Source organism: Etheostoma spectabile, unplaced genomic scaffold (assembly GCF_008692095.1).
Source record: "Etheostoma spectabile isolate EspeVRDwgs_2016 unplaced genomic scaffold, UIUC_Espe_1.0 scaffold310, whole genome shotgun sequence".
Taxonomy (NCBI): domain Eukaryota; kingdom Metazoa; phylum Chordata; class Actinopteri; order Perciformes; family Percidae; genus Etheostoma; species Etheostoma spectabile.
The window spans coordinates 207868-221326 of record NW_022605582.1 but is presented as its reverse complement, the minus strand read 5'-3'; the positions used below and the strand labels follow the sequence as shown (position 1 = coordinate 221326).

Sequence of the window (13459 nt, the reverse complement as noted above, 5' to 3'; positions counted from 1 at the left end):
GACACACGATGGCAACATGAGTCAACATTAAGGCAATGGAAACACGGGAGGACCACATGAAGACAACCGGAGGGCACATGAAGGCAATGTGCAGACAACGTGAGGCAACATGAAACCTGTCCCCGGTTTTGTTGCACCATCGCTGCTCTCCGGCACGGAGCTGCAGGATCCACTGATAAAAAGTAATCTCCTTAGTGTCAAATATTACATTACTCATAGTCTGTTTGAGAACATGCCAGCTACAGCTTGTTAACCCTCGTTTTGTCTTCCCGTCAAATGGAAAACACAACTTTTGTTGACGTTTTTTGTATCTGTTTTTTAACCTTTTTTCTTACTTTTTGGCACTTTTTTTTCAGACAGTTTGTGCCGCTTTTTTTCAGTGTTGCCTACACTTGTTTTGGTTCAACAGAACGTAACTAGAATTAGTTATTTACGGTTTTTTAGTTTTTGGTGATGGTAAATTGTTAGGGTTCAAGTAAGACCTATTTTATAGGAAAATTGTATACCTAATTGTTGGACTAGAAAACGCAGGAAAATTAGGGATATTATTTGAGACTAAATTAAAGAATGGATGGTGATTGGTAATCACAGACTGGAATATGTCCTTTTACTCACACCATTTCAACAACATCGTCATTTGTTGTACAAGTATAAAAATAAAAAGACCCAACATTAATGAAGTAGAGATGTTGTACCTTGCAAGAGAGCTTGGAATCAATCAGTTTTTTGGGGAGTTTAAAAAGTGAATGACCAGCATGGGCCCTGGGAATCATGAGCGACTAGGCACAGAGGCATTGAGGAACGGACAACATGAGACAACATGAGGACAACATGAGACAACATGCAAGACAAGAAGGACAGACCATAGACAACATGGAGGACAATGAAGGACAACATGAGACAACATGGGGACGGCCATTTAACCACATGGAACGACATGGGTCCGACATGGTACAACATGAGACACATGGGACAACATGGGGACGACACTGACCAAAACGTATGTACGTATTATCAGAAAATGTACTTTCCGTTTATAAAGTAAAAGTACTCGCTGTCGAAAGTAAAGGACCAACCCCTGTTTAAATGCATTCACCCCCAGCGGACCTGGAGCCTGTCTATGTTGCATGGTACTTTATAATAAAACCCCTGTATTTTAATCAACTACATTTGTTTTTAAATGTGCCGGAATCTTAATGTGGAAAGTACTAGTATAACTAGCTAGTAACTAACGTTACTAGTAACTAAAGCTGTCAATTATGTAGAGTAAAAGTATAACTTACCATGAAAAGAACAAACCTCAGTAAAGTACAAGTAACATCCCCACTGGTGACTATTTCTACTAGTTTCTTCTGCTCGTTGTATGTGCGTGTTTGCGTTGACGTGTTTGTTGTGTGTGTGTCTATCTGTGTATCTGGTTGGCGCGTGTCCTTCTCTGTGTGTTTGTCTGGCTCTGGTGCGGTCTGTGTGCGCGCGTGTCCTGTCTGTGTTGTCCTCTCTGTGCGAGTCGTGCATGGTACTGTCTATCTGTGGTAGCTGTGTGGTGTCCTAGGGCGTCTGTCCTGTTTTTGGTGGGTGTTTGTTGTGCGAGCGAGCATGGATGTATCTGTGCGGGTGTGTCTGTCTGTCTGGTGTATCTGTGTTGTCGTTGGGTGTGTGTCTGTATGTATCATGTGTGTCTTTGCACTTGATGTGTGTGCTGCGTGGGTGTGGTGTCTGTGCGAGGTGTGTGTGCGGCGTAGCGTGCGTGTGTCTGTGTCTGTCTGTCTGTGTATCTGTGTTTGTGCGTGTATATCTGTTTGTTTGTGTGTCTGTGTCTGTGTCTGTGCAGTGGTGTGTTTTCTGGTCGGTGTGCGAGTGGTGTGTGTGTTTGTGTGGTTATGTGTGGGTGTGTTGTGTAGGGGTTCTTGGAGAGCTAGATTCTATTTCTGCCACTGATGTTTTCCCTTCCTCCGGCCGTGTCAGTTCGAGCGCCAGAGATGCTCCCGGTCTTCCTGTTGTTCGGAGGAGGTGGAAACGGTGGTTGAGGCCACCGAGAGAGGGTTAGGTAGCACTGGGGGTCTGGGTTGGGGGGGCAAAGGTGTATGTCCGACTCCCCCCCCCCCCCTTAATACAAGGCTTCTTCTTGGAGGACAGAGCTCTTAAACCTGCCGCTGACCCAGAGAGTAGTGATTGGCTAGCTGCGTGACGCTCCATAGAGGAACCATGCTCCACTAGTGGGTAGGTTTGTTTCAAAACCTTAGTGGAGGGGGGCTCTGGGGGTTGGGGGGTTCTGGGGTTCCCCATACAATGTTAAGCGTAAACACTTATTTCCTGCTTCTGGTGAGTTTTTTATTAACACTCGTGGTGCTAATCACCATATCAAGATAATCATTCTCATCATACCACAAATCTGTTGGAGAGAATCTTGTTTTTTGGGGGTATTTTTCACCTTTATTTTGACAGACCAAACCTCGAGCAGAACCAGGGCTCATGGTGTGGGTGTATCTGCCTCACCGGTTGGGGCAGACCGAGAGACAGACAAAGAAGAGACATACAAGCGATCAGCAGAGAGAAGAGATAGAGATTGTAGCAGAGGGTGACTCCAACCACAGATTCCCGCTCCATAACCACCTGCATAAGAGATAGGAGATAGAGAGAGGCAGAAGAAAAGTTTGAGTTATAACATATATATGGTAGAGTTGGCTACAGAGGGATAGATTAGGAGGAAGAGGGGCCCAGTGCATCATGTTAAGTCCCCCCAGCAGTCTAGGCCTAAGCAGCGTGACTAAGGATGGGGCCAGACTCCCGGAGCAGCCCTGACTATAAATCTATCTAAGGGAAAGTCTTAAGTCCCTCCTTCAATGTGGATACAGTGTCTGCCTCCTGAACTAAATGACCTGGTCCTGGGTTTTTGGGATATGTTAGGTTAGGATTAAGGTTTAATGTTTCATGACTGTGGCCATGTCACTCTTATGTAAAACCGTCCATAAAGTGGACCCAAGAGACCCATCGTCTGGAGAGCTGCAAGATGAATCCATTAGTTTGTCAATTGTTACATACTCGCCAACAACATTCCAAACATCCACATTTACAACTGGACAAACCCCATCCCAGAATCCTAGTCCCTAACCTGCTCGTTATGACAGACCTTGATATATCGCCCAGAGTCTGTCTAGACCTGCCTCTTTATGGAAGACCTGGGAGATAAAATAACATCCTGAGTCCTTCGTCTAGACCTGCCTCTTTTATGGAAAGACCTGGATATAATACATCCCCATATCCTGGTCTAACCTCTCTTTATGGAAAGACCTGGGAGTAATACCATCCCAATCCTGGTCTAGACTTCGTCTTAATGGAAAACCTGGGAGATAAATAACCCCAGAGTCCGTTCTAGACCGCTCTTTATGGAAAGACCTGGCTATATAACATCCCATAGTCTGGTCTAGACCTGCTCCTTATGGAAAGACCTGGTAGATAAATAACATCCCCAGAGTCCGGTCTCGACCTGCTCGTTCTGGAAAGACCTGGCGATAAATAACAACCAAACCAAAAAAATAAAAACAGAATTTTTAGTTTAAATAACTGTGTCAATGGAAAAAAAAACACACTGCTCTGTTATATTTCAAATCCAGAATCCAGCGTGAATCACGTCAAAAGGACAATTTCTGTTAAAATTAAGCATACCCTGTTAATTTTACAGATTTTAAATATTATAAGATTACCGAGTGGAGGAGCGCTAATATGACAGACATCAAACTTGTAAAATATTATGAGGCCGACACAACACCCCGCTCTGGAACATGAATATATTTAATTTTCATTTATTTACATATCAGTACTTAATTTCACAAGTGTACAATAGTTTCCTGCCTTTCACCTGCACACTCAGTGTGGTGTCTGGGTTGGGGGTGAAATTAAAAAAATGACCCTTATTTCCCTTGAAAATCATAACAGACTAATACTCTGAGTCTGTCAGCACAAAAAGAAGCATCGTTAATTGAAGGAACGACAAACTGGACAGTTTTCCTATTGACTTCCATTGTATCGTGTCCCCCCCCCCCCCCCCCCCCCCCCCACCCAGTCACTGCAGACCCCAAAACCGGGAAAAATAGGAGTCCAGGTGAAAAAACCCGGTAGTTATTCTAAGAAGTGACCCCTAAAACGTTACTTTTTAATGCAAACATCACCAACAATATATTAGCATATGTAAGTTTGGTTTCATTTACTCTTAAAATAACTGATTCAGTCATTAGTCCCGGGTTTTATTCATTTTATTCATAATAACAAAAGCTTGACCTGGATTTATTCGAAATAATTTGTAATAATATAATTATACTCTTTTAATGGAGTCTGACACTCTTATTACACACATGGGCCCGAAACGAGGATGGGGTCACGGTAGGGTGGGGCTGCAACTGCAGCACTCAAGGGGTTCGGCACCTTTTGGTCCCCTACAGGGACTTGAACCAGCAACCCTGCAGTTCCCAGCCCAACTCCTACATACTGAGCTCCTGCCCCCCCAAAAGTGTCCTTCTTTACACTCAAACCCAAAGAATTTTATAAATCATAACAGTATATTTCATACATAAATACTTGAAGTTTATGCTCGAAAGCCGGTCCAGGGTTCAACTCTGACCAGGTTCAAAATCCTACTGTCTGCCCCCCCTCCCCTCCCCCCCAATTCTTTGTCAAATTAAGGTGGAAAAGCCCCAAAAAATAATACAAACAACAATCCTGAAAATAAGGAAGTGCACGGAGCAACGTTGTTCAAACGTTTGGCCTGCACTGTATATAGATGATTCATTAACCCACACATTAGTAGTCTTTGCTTTAGTTCATAACTAAGCATTATTATTATTATTAGTTATTAGGATACTTGATTATTATTATCTGTCAGCTACCAGCTTGACCTCTGGGCCTCATATCATGTTGAAACCATGCTGAGTGCTGCAGTGTTCGCAGCGGCCACTAGTGTCACTGTTTCTGTTTGTAAAACCCCCTCGCATTTTCCCCTTCCTCCCCCCCCCCGCCCCCCCACCCTGAAGCTCCGTGCTGTCTTGACACCTTCTTCTCCTAAATGACCGTCAACCTGCACACTGTGAGGGAAGAGGGGATCTGGATTTTTCTCATTTCAACCCAAAACACACATCCAATTGAGAATGGACGTGTGTAGCGTTGAGTTAATCTCCACAGTTTCTACTTTTATTCGTTATTAACAAGCTGTGGTAATCTCAGCAGCCCTCACCTAACCCTGCCTACCCCCGCCCCCCCCCCCCCCCCGCAACGCACTATCCTGGTTAGGTGTACCATCCATCTCGAATATTTGTTCTTTGTGGTTTTAATTTTAACCCAGAAGAAGAAAATGAGTGCAAGAAAGATCCAAGGTGTCAAAAAAATGTCCCCACGCTTAGATAAATACCCAAATACAAAAAAAGAGAGAGAGAGAGAGAACAACTCCTGTGAGCTCCAAACACCTTGAAGACACATGTTAATGGATTTGGACTATATCAGAAAGAAGCCATCTTCTTCTTATAAGCCGACACGACATTCTTTAGGATGACTCTCTACATGCTGGGAGCCCTTGTCTCAAACTCAATGGAATGATGATAAGCTATATTTATTTGCCATCATGTCATGTCTATATTGGCGCGACTCCGTTTTACACACAAAACCTCTGGCTTGCCGGCCCACAGCTATCGACTGACGTAAATTCTCCTGTTGGCCGTGCCATTTTTTTTTTTCCATCTTCAGTTATTAACGCAGACGACAATGTTTTGACTTATTGAACCATAGGCCACTATCATCCACCTGATATAGTTCAGATGGTCTGTTCAGAGGATTTGTTTCCCCCCTCCCCTGGGCTGCACACACACACACACACACACACACACACACACACACACCACACACAACACCACACACACACACACCACACACACCCACCCACAAACACACACACACACACACATACAAATGTGGCACTTATGATTATCAGTCTACTTTCTGCTTTGTATCATATCAGCCCAGATATTAGGCACTAGTGAAATCTACTGAGGCCAGAGTCTGAGCCTTTTGAGTCGTTTTGCACAGATTTGCTGTTTTTTACACGTGATAACACGGGGTTCCATGCATCATGTGTGGGACTTTAGCGAGTCAAAAATAAAAAGTCAGCACATGTAGCTGGACAAAATGCCTTCTTCTATTTTCCCTGCTGTTGAACGCAGTGTTGGGTTAGTTTTCGGCCCCTGAAGCAACACAAGGGTAAGAAACCCATGATTGAGTTTAGAAATGGGATTTGCATTGCATTTTCTAAAGCTTATCCCTTCCAAGTGTTCGCCTGCAACACCGGTTATCAGATCAGAATCAGAAAATGGTTTATTCCTTGGGGATGTGGGCCTTAAAAGGAAATTATCAATCACATATGACAGAATATGGACTTTTTAAAAACAGATGAGGAGATACCGGGCTGAAAGATTGTTGTGCAGAGGCGGTGCAGAGATGTGCATGGAAGCCCAAAGACAACACCTGTGCACGGGCAATAAAAAGTTGTTGTTAAGCGAAGAGAGCTCAAAGCAACACAAAAAAGAAGCTGAAATTTTCACTATAACTCCGTTTTTATCCGAAACAGATCACGATTCCTTTGGGCAAAAATAGAACCAGTTAGCTACTTACAAACATGTCTAGTTATTGATTTTAATCAGATTTTCTTGTAGCTATTAGTCTTTTTTTATTTTCATTCACTTTTGTGCACACGCGAATATCTATCTATCTATCTTCTGTCCTGTCTGTCTTCTGTCCTTCTGGCCTGTCTGTCTGTCTGTCTGTCCTGTCTGTCTGTCTATCTACTGTGAAGATTGGGTTTAAAATGTGAAAACCTTATATTTTTAAGTCAAAGCACTTCCCCCCCCCCCCCCCCAAAACCTCTCCTTCCACTCCATCCACGGCCCACCTTAAAATCGTAGTCCGCCCCCACTTTCTCAGTCCGTCCTGATTGGCGAGAGCGCCGAGATGAAGCGGCTTCAGAAATGCAAAACGTTGCTGTCTCCTCCGACGACCGTTGATCTCACACCGCGCCGAGAAGCGGCAGATCGGAGTTGTCTGTAATCGCTCCAATGCCTCAGACCACACCAGGCACGGCACGGCAAAAAAAACCTGCACGCTCGGGCAACGGAGGCACCACCTTTTTGGGCGAAACGCATTGGAAGGACTTAAAGCAAAAGCCTTTTCCCATGCGAACCCATGACCGCAGCGGGTGGAGGATGCTTCAAGCCGCTTCCGGGGTCGTGGAGTGCGGGTAGTTGCGGGACTGCACGCCGCGCGCCAACGGACGCTGCCGTTCTCCTGTTCCTGCAGGTTGAGACCCGCTTTGTGTACGTCCCCACTGACTTTGGGCTACGTGCTGCCCAGCAGAGATTTTGAAGACACAGGGGCAGCATTAATTAAAGAATTTTTCTCTCCGCAAAAGCTACAAAGACAGTTGAACCCACACGGCTTCCAATGGACTTTTTCTTGTTCTTGTTCAAGTAGGGTACACAGATGCTACAAAAACAAAAAAGTCGCTGTGGAACAGTTGACATGGCGGAATATGAATTAAGTTGAACATAAAATTGTTCTCATTTTTTTTCTATGATCCCTTCATTCTGCGCATCTCCTTTTTGGATTTTGAGTTTTTTTTTTTGGCGACATGATTTTGTCCTTTTGTAAGAAATGCGCACAGAAACTTTGGATTATGGTAGGTCTTCCGTGCAAGCCAGTTAATTCCCCTGTTTGTATTGGTTTGCTTAGTCGAAGACAAATACAATCAGTTATGCACATATACGAACGGGAACACAGTTACGTGCGTATTTGACACCGTCTGTCCTCATGCTCTCTCCTCGCGTCCTTAAGAAGTAAAAAAAACAAAAGGAGAGCAATGAGAACGTATTGGTGAGTTTTAACATCCGAATTCTGTAGGCTGATCAACCATTTGAATAGTTCCTTGTATAGCCTCTCGTCTTTTTTTTCCTCTTATGGACAACGGAAAAAAAGACCGATTTCTGCAAACTGGCCGTCTGTGGGATTGATTGCGGGAGTATGTTTTGCTGGAGCGTTTGGTTCTCAGATTATAGCAGAAACCCCTGGCCATCAGAGAGAACCCATAAACCAACCGAGGCTAAACATGGCTCGCATTATAAGGCCCGTGTTTCACGCTGGAGCGCCCCCCGTGGCCCTGGAGCACGGCTGGGCCCGCTGACCTAGCCCAAATGCTCCCCGGGGGCTCAATATGAACAAACGGAGAGCATACGGGGCTTCCAACCCCGGGCCCTCGGACAATCACGCATGCGCGCTCCATCATCAGCAGCAGCAAGGACCCATGCATGATTTTTTAACAACCAATACACCCTCATCAAGGACATCCTCCGTCCATAAATCACCCCACCACCTCACCCTCATTTCAGTGGGAGTTGGAGCCCGGAGCCGGGCTCATCCTGCCTGCATGGTGGCGGATATGTCTACAACAACAATGGCAGGGGACCACAGGCAGGGCTTTGGAAAGGGATTTGATCCCTCGCTGAGTGGCCATGCGTGACTGCTTTCTCCCCATCAGCAGCACAGCACAGCAGCAGCCGCGGCCGGGGAACAGCCTACTTGCACATCATGGCCACCCAGTTGCAGCCACCACGCAGTCCACCCGCTCCCTGTCTCCCCTGGACCAGTCGCCCCTCAGAGCGCATCCTTCCACGCCCTCCCTTCCTCCTCATCCTCCTCCTCGGATTCTCACGCTTGAGAAATCGCGCATGCCCAACCAGGTGCTGTCGACGGATTAGATTTGAAACTTCCAGGAGGCTCCATCCGGACAGTTTGATGTAATGTATTTTTCCCCGTCAGAATCAGAATCTCCATGGGCCCCATTTTGGGAGGGGGGAGGCCAGTTCCCGTTGGTAATTATCCCAGGGAACCCGGCATGCCACGGACAACATGTATCCCGGCATCTCCAAGCCAGCCATCCGCCTCCGCAGCCCATCAGCCTCACATTTAGTGTTTTTTAGCGTTTGGAAAACGGCCGGAAGGTGCCCATGGGAATGGAGAGCCCGGGGGTCAACGGAAGACATTGTCCTCATGCAGCAGCGTCAACAACAACAGCTGGCTTGATAGCCAGGCGATTCATCCCCCCTGGCCTCCCACGCCCCCTCAGGCTGAGACCCGGCCTCCAATAACCCCAATTCTGGACGGAGGGGTTCATGGATGCCTGGCCAACACCCCCGTTTGAATATCCCATTCAAGACTGGAAAATAGGGTCGGCACCCCTATGGGACCCCATGGGTTTTTAATATGCAACAACCCGCTCCTCCCCCTCCCGCAGCCCCCGAACCATATGCTTCAACACTTTGAATCTCCCTATATGAACATGGCGAAAGCGATGTTTACTTTCCCATGCACGATGGCGGTTGAAGGCTGGTGTGCGGTGGTGGATGAAAACCACCTCGCTCCCTCCGCCTACCCCCCTGTCTGGAAGAGTTTCACCCCACCTGTAATGAAGGTTTCACCCCCAGTCCGCTGCAGCACCCTGCCTGAGCAGCATCTCTGCAGCAGCGGCAGAGGAGGCGCAGGAAAAAAAAGCCCCTGAATTTGGAAAATCAAACAGATGGCCTCTCGCAAACCACACAGAGGATGAGGTGCACCCATCTGCAGCAGCTGGGGGTCCCCACGGCGACTTTCCCCCTGGCCCAATGCTCCGGGGCCCTGTGGGGAGCATAGCCTCAACCCACTTGACAGAGAAATGTCGGCAGGATTACATTGATGGACAAATCCTCATGTGCTCTGGAGAATCCTGGGTTCCAGGGGTCCCCACCCGCCCGTGGAATGATTCCGGCGTATTGGTGAGCGGGGGGTATATCCCCCTGGGGCCTGCACGGCCAGCTGCAGCCATAACGGGCCGTGATGAATGTTTTCGAGCCAGGCATGGGCATGCAGGATCCCCATGAGAATACCAGGAGACGGAAATGTGCAGGCTCTCCCATTCCCCGGCAAGCACTCCACAATTCAACGTGTCAACATCTCCGCAAATGCATTCCTCCAGGAGCGGGGACGGGGCATTCCGATGCACCGGCGGAGAGGCGGACCGCTCTGACTTCCCCGCACCTCCAATGACCAGCCAACTGTCCCTATGGAGCGGTAACCGTCATGGGCCGGGCCACAAGTGCTCCCCAGGGTGAACACTCACCGGGGAGCTACCCTCCTCGTCTGAGTTCCTCCAGGCCAGCGTCGTCTGTTAGTTAGCTGGGGGCTCTGTCCCTCGGGAACTTCAGCAAAACCACACTAAAGACAGTTGTTTTCGGCCAGAGCTGCCTGGGCGCTCTTTCCAGTCCTGCCAGAACAAATGTAGCGCGGCCTAGGGCCCCCAATCTTAACGTACATTCAACAAGAAGAACCCAATGAGCCAGCGAAAACTGAGTCCGACTGAGCAGGACATTAGAGCAGCACGTCGAATGGTCCTAGGGCAGTGCTGGAGCTGAATATTTTTCAGAGCACGCTTCCCCAGAAACAGCCAGATTTCCTGGCAATCCTGGAATAGCAAACTCAAAGCCTCCAGTCAAGCCAGCCGGTGCAGGGTGAAGCCATGTGCCCTCTCCCCAACTACAACATGGAGCCTACCCCCGTGCAGTGATGGAGGCAACAACTCGAGAGTGGGAGAGGGGAAAAAGGAGGAGGAGAAAAAGAGACAGCGAACACTTGAGGCCCTGGAAATTTTTTTTTCCCCGGACAATGGTAACCCTGTTGTAAGTCAGCAGCAGACCCCCTCAGCTGGCTTGGGGAAGGTGTGGGGGCACCCCCAATGAGAAACACCTCCATTCCCCCTCTTGGTGGAAAGGGGCGACCTATATGTTGGGGACCAGGCGACCTGATGTCTTCTTGTGAGTGCTCCAAAGTGTCCGCCAAAGCTGACAGCAGCTCGCACCTCGCTGGATTTCCTGACGACGTCAGCACCCACTACGTCAACGAGGAGAGGTCGCCTCCCGCTCGGACGCGCGGGGGGCCTCGCCAACAACCCAATCGCACCCTATGGTCACCACCGCTCGCACCAAAATGCAAAGGATCTAGCACGGTTTGATAAGTGCGACAGACGCCCCTCTGCATGGGCATTACCAATCACACTACCCTCCTGCCAGACCAGCTACGGACTCAGCGCTGTTCAGTTGGGCCGGTCGGTTGATCGCACCCGGCACTCCCGTTTTTTGAGCCGGTACCACACCATCACACCCCTCGGCGATGAAATCCCCCGCGAGATCCTGCAAGTTTCATGTTGTCCTCGTGTTGCCCTCGTGTTGTCCTCATGTTGTCTTCATGTTGCCCTCGTGTTGCCCTCGTGTTGTCTTCATGTTGCCCCCATGTGGCCCTCATGTCCTCACATTGTCCTCACATTGTCTTCATGTTGCCTTCACATTGCCCTCACGTTGTCCTCATCAATACATTGTTGGTTTTAGGGGCCTGTCCGACTCATTCAGGGGCGGCTGTGGCTCGGTGGTAGAGCGGTTGCCAATCGGAAGGTTGGTGGTCCAATCCCTGGCCCTGCAGTCCCATGTCAAAGTGTCCTTGGGCAAGACACTGAACCCTGGGTATGTGTAACTGATGTCCAGGTGTACGGCAGCCTTGGCACACCACTATGTATGAATGTGTGTGGATGTTTCCTGTACTTTATAAAAGGAGCTTCGGGTATTTTTTGCTACTACTTTATTTTTTTTTATCCAACCAAATGTAGCTCAAGACCTTGTTGATTTGTTCATGTAGTGATTACTCTTTTTTTTCTACTTGTTAAAACTAGAAAACCGCCAAATAAACAGTCTATTTAGGAAATATGTTGGTTATGCGTTGAAATGAAAAAGCTGCTCGTTCTCATCTCGTGTTTCATAGCACCGATGGAGACTGTCCTCAGCCTGGACCTCCAGCTGTGTCCAGTCTTGAGCTTCCCTCCTTCATCTGTTGCTTCGTCTATTTAAACGAGAGGGACTCGTCTTCCCTGCGAGGGACGGAGGGGGACACACACACACACACACACACACACACACACACACACACACACACACACACACACACACACACACACACACACACACACACACACACACACACACACACACACACACACACACACACACACACACACACAGGGATGGATGGACGCATGCCGACTGCAGACTAACAGGAGGTGTGTGGGCGAAGCCTGCCCATCTCCGCTTTTAGAAACGGCGTTATTTGCTTGTTCTGGAGGGCAGATCCGACCGGTTTCCTCGCGGCAGCGGCTGACACATGTGACCGTTCCTGCACAAACAATAAAAAGAGGCGGGTGTCTCCGGCTGCAGACTGGCGGCTCTTTCCTGCCCTTTAGCACGGATTCCGCTGTTATTGTGCGACTCTTCTGACCCCGCGGGTCACCGGCGGTCTGGTCCATGCTGGAGTCAACAGCAACACTTCTGAGGGGATGTTTATCCTTTCTGATGTGCATTTTAACAGAGAACTACAGTTGTGTTCAGGATAATAGCAGTGTGTGAATGATGCTTGAATGCCTTAGAATGGCTTTTACTTCCATGATATCAATGCGAAACACTTGGGAACACTGCACATTCAATTCCAAATCAATACATGACTAAAATTGATCAAGTTTGTGTTCTACCTTCGCAGAAAGTGAAGAAAACTGAATGTTAGGCTGTTGAAAAAGAAGAAGCAATATTAGCTTTTTTCTTTACAAACTCAAACATTTACTGTATGAACTGAAAAATGTTTTCAGGTTTTTTTGGCTTTACTTTGAATCCATGCGCTAATATTTAGTTGCATAACCCTTATTTCTGAGAACTGCTTCACATCTGTGTAGCATGGAGTCACCTGTGAACAGGTATTCCAGCCCAGGACCATTAAACTACATCCCACAATTCCTCTGTATTACTGGGTTTCAGATGTAGACCTTCTTGTTAAAGAGTAAAATCCTTTTAGTTGAATTAAAAAGACCCGAAATCACCGTCCCCAAACCCACCAGACTCCATTTCAATTAACTTTTAACCATAGTCCTCAGATTGGACAGATAGTCTAGCTAGCTGTCTGGATTTACCCTGCAGAGATCTGAGGACCAGGTAACCATAGTCCTCAGATTGGACAGATAGTCCAGCTAGCGGTCTGGATTTACCCTGCAGAGACCTGAGGACCAGGTAACCATAGTCCTCAGATTGGACAGGTAGTCTAGCTAGCTGTCTGGATTTACCCTGCAGAGATCTGAGGACCAGGTAACCATAGTCCTCAGAAAAGAAAGGCTGGTATCCAGGCTAGAGTCATACCACACCCCCCTCATGTAAAGCACAATCCAAAATGTCTTTTTTTTCCCCAGACAAAATTTATTTTGATGCTTCGATACAATGTGAAGACGAGACAAGAAATCTCAGAAAGAAAAGGCACGAATCATACATTCACTATCATGTCCCCTGAATTTCAAAAGCTGATCAGAAAC

The 13459-nt window shown here is 47.6% G+C and overlaps 1 pseudogene; it reads left to right on the top strand.

Annotated features, from left to right (window-relative positions):
* Positions 1-8245: 8245 nt before the first annotated feature.
* On the top strand, positions 8246-11176 carry LOC116686065 (transcriptional activator MN1-like; annotated as a pseudogene).
* The last annotated feature ends 2283 nt before the right edge of the window (positions 11177-13459 follow it).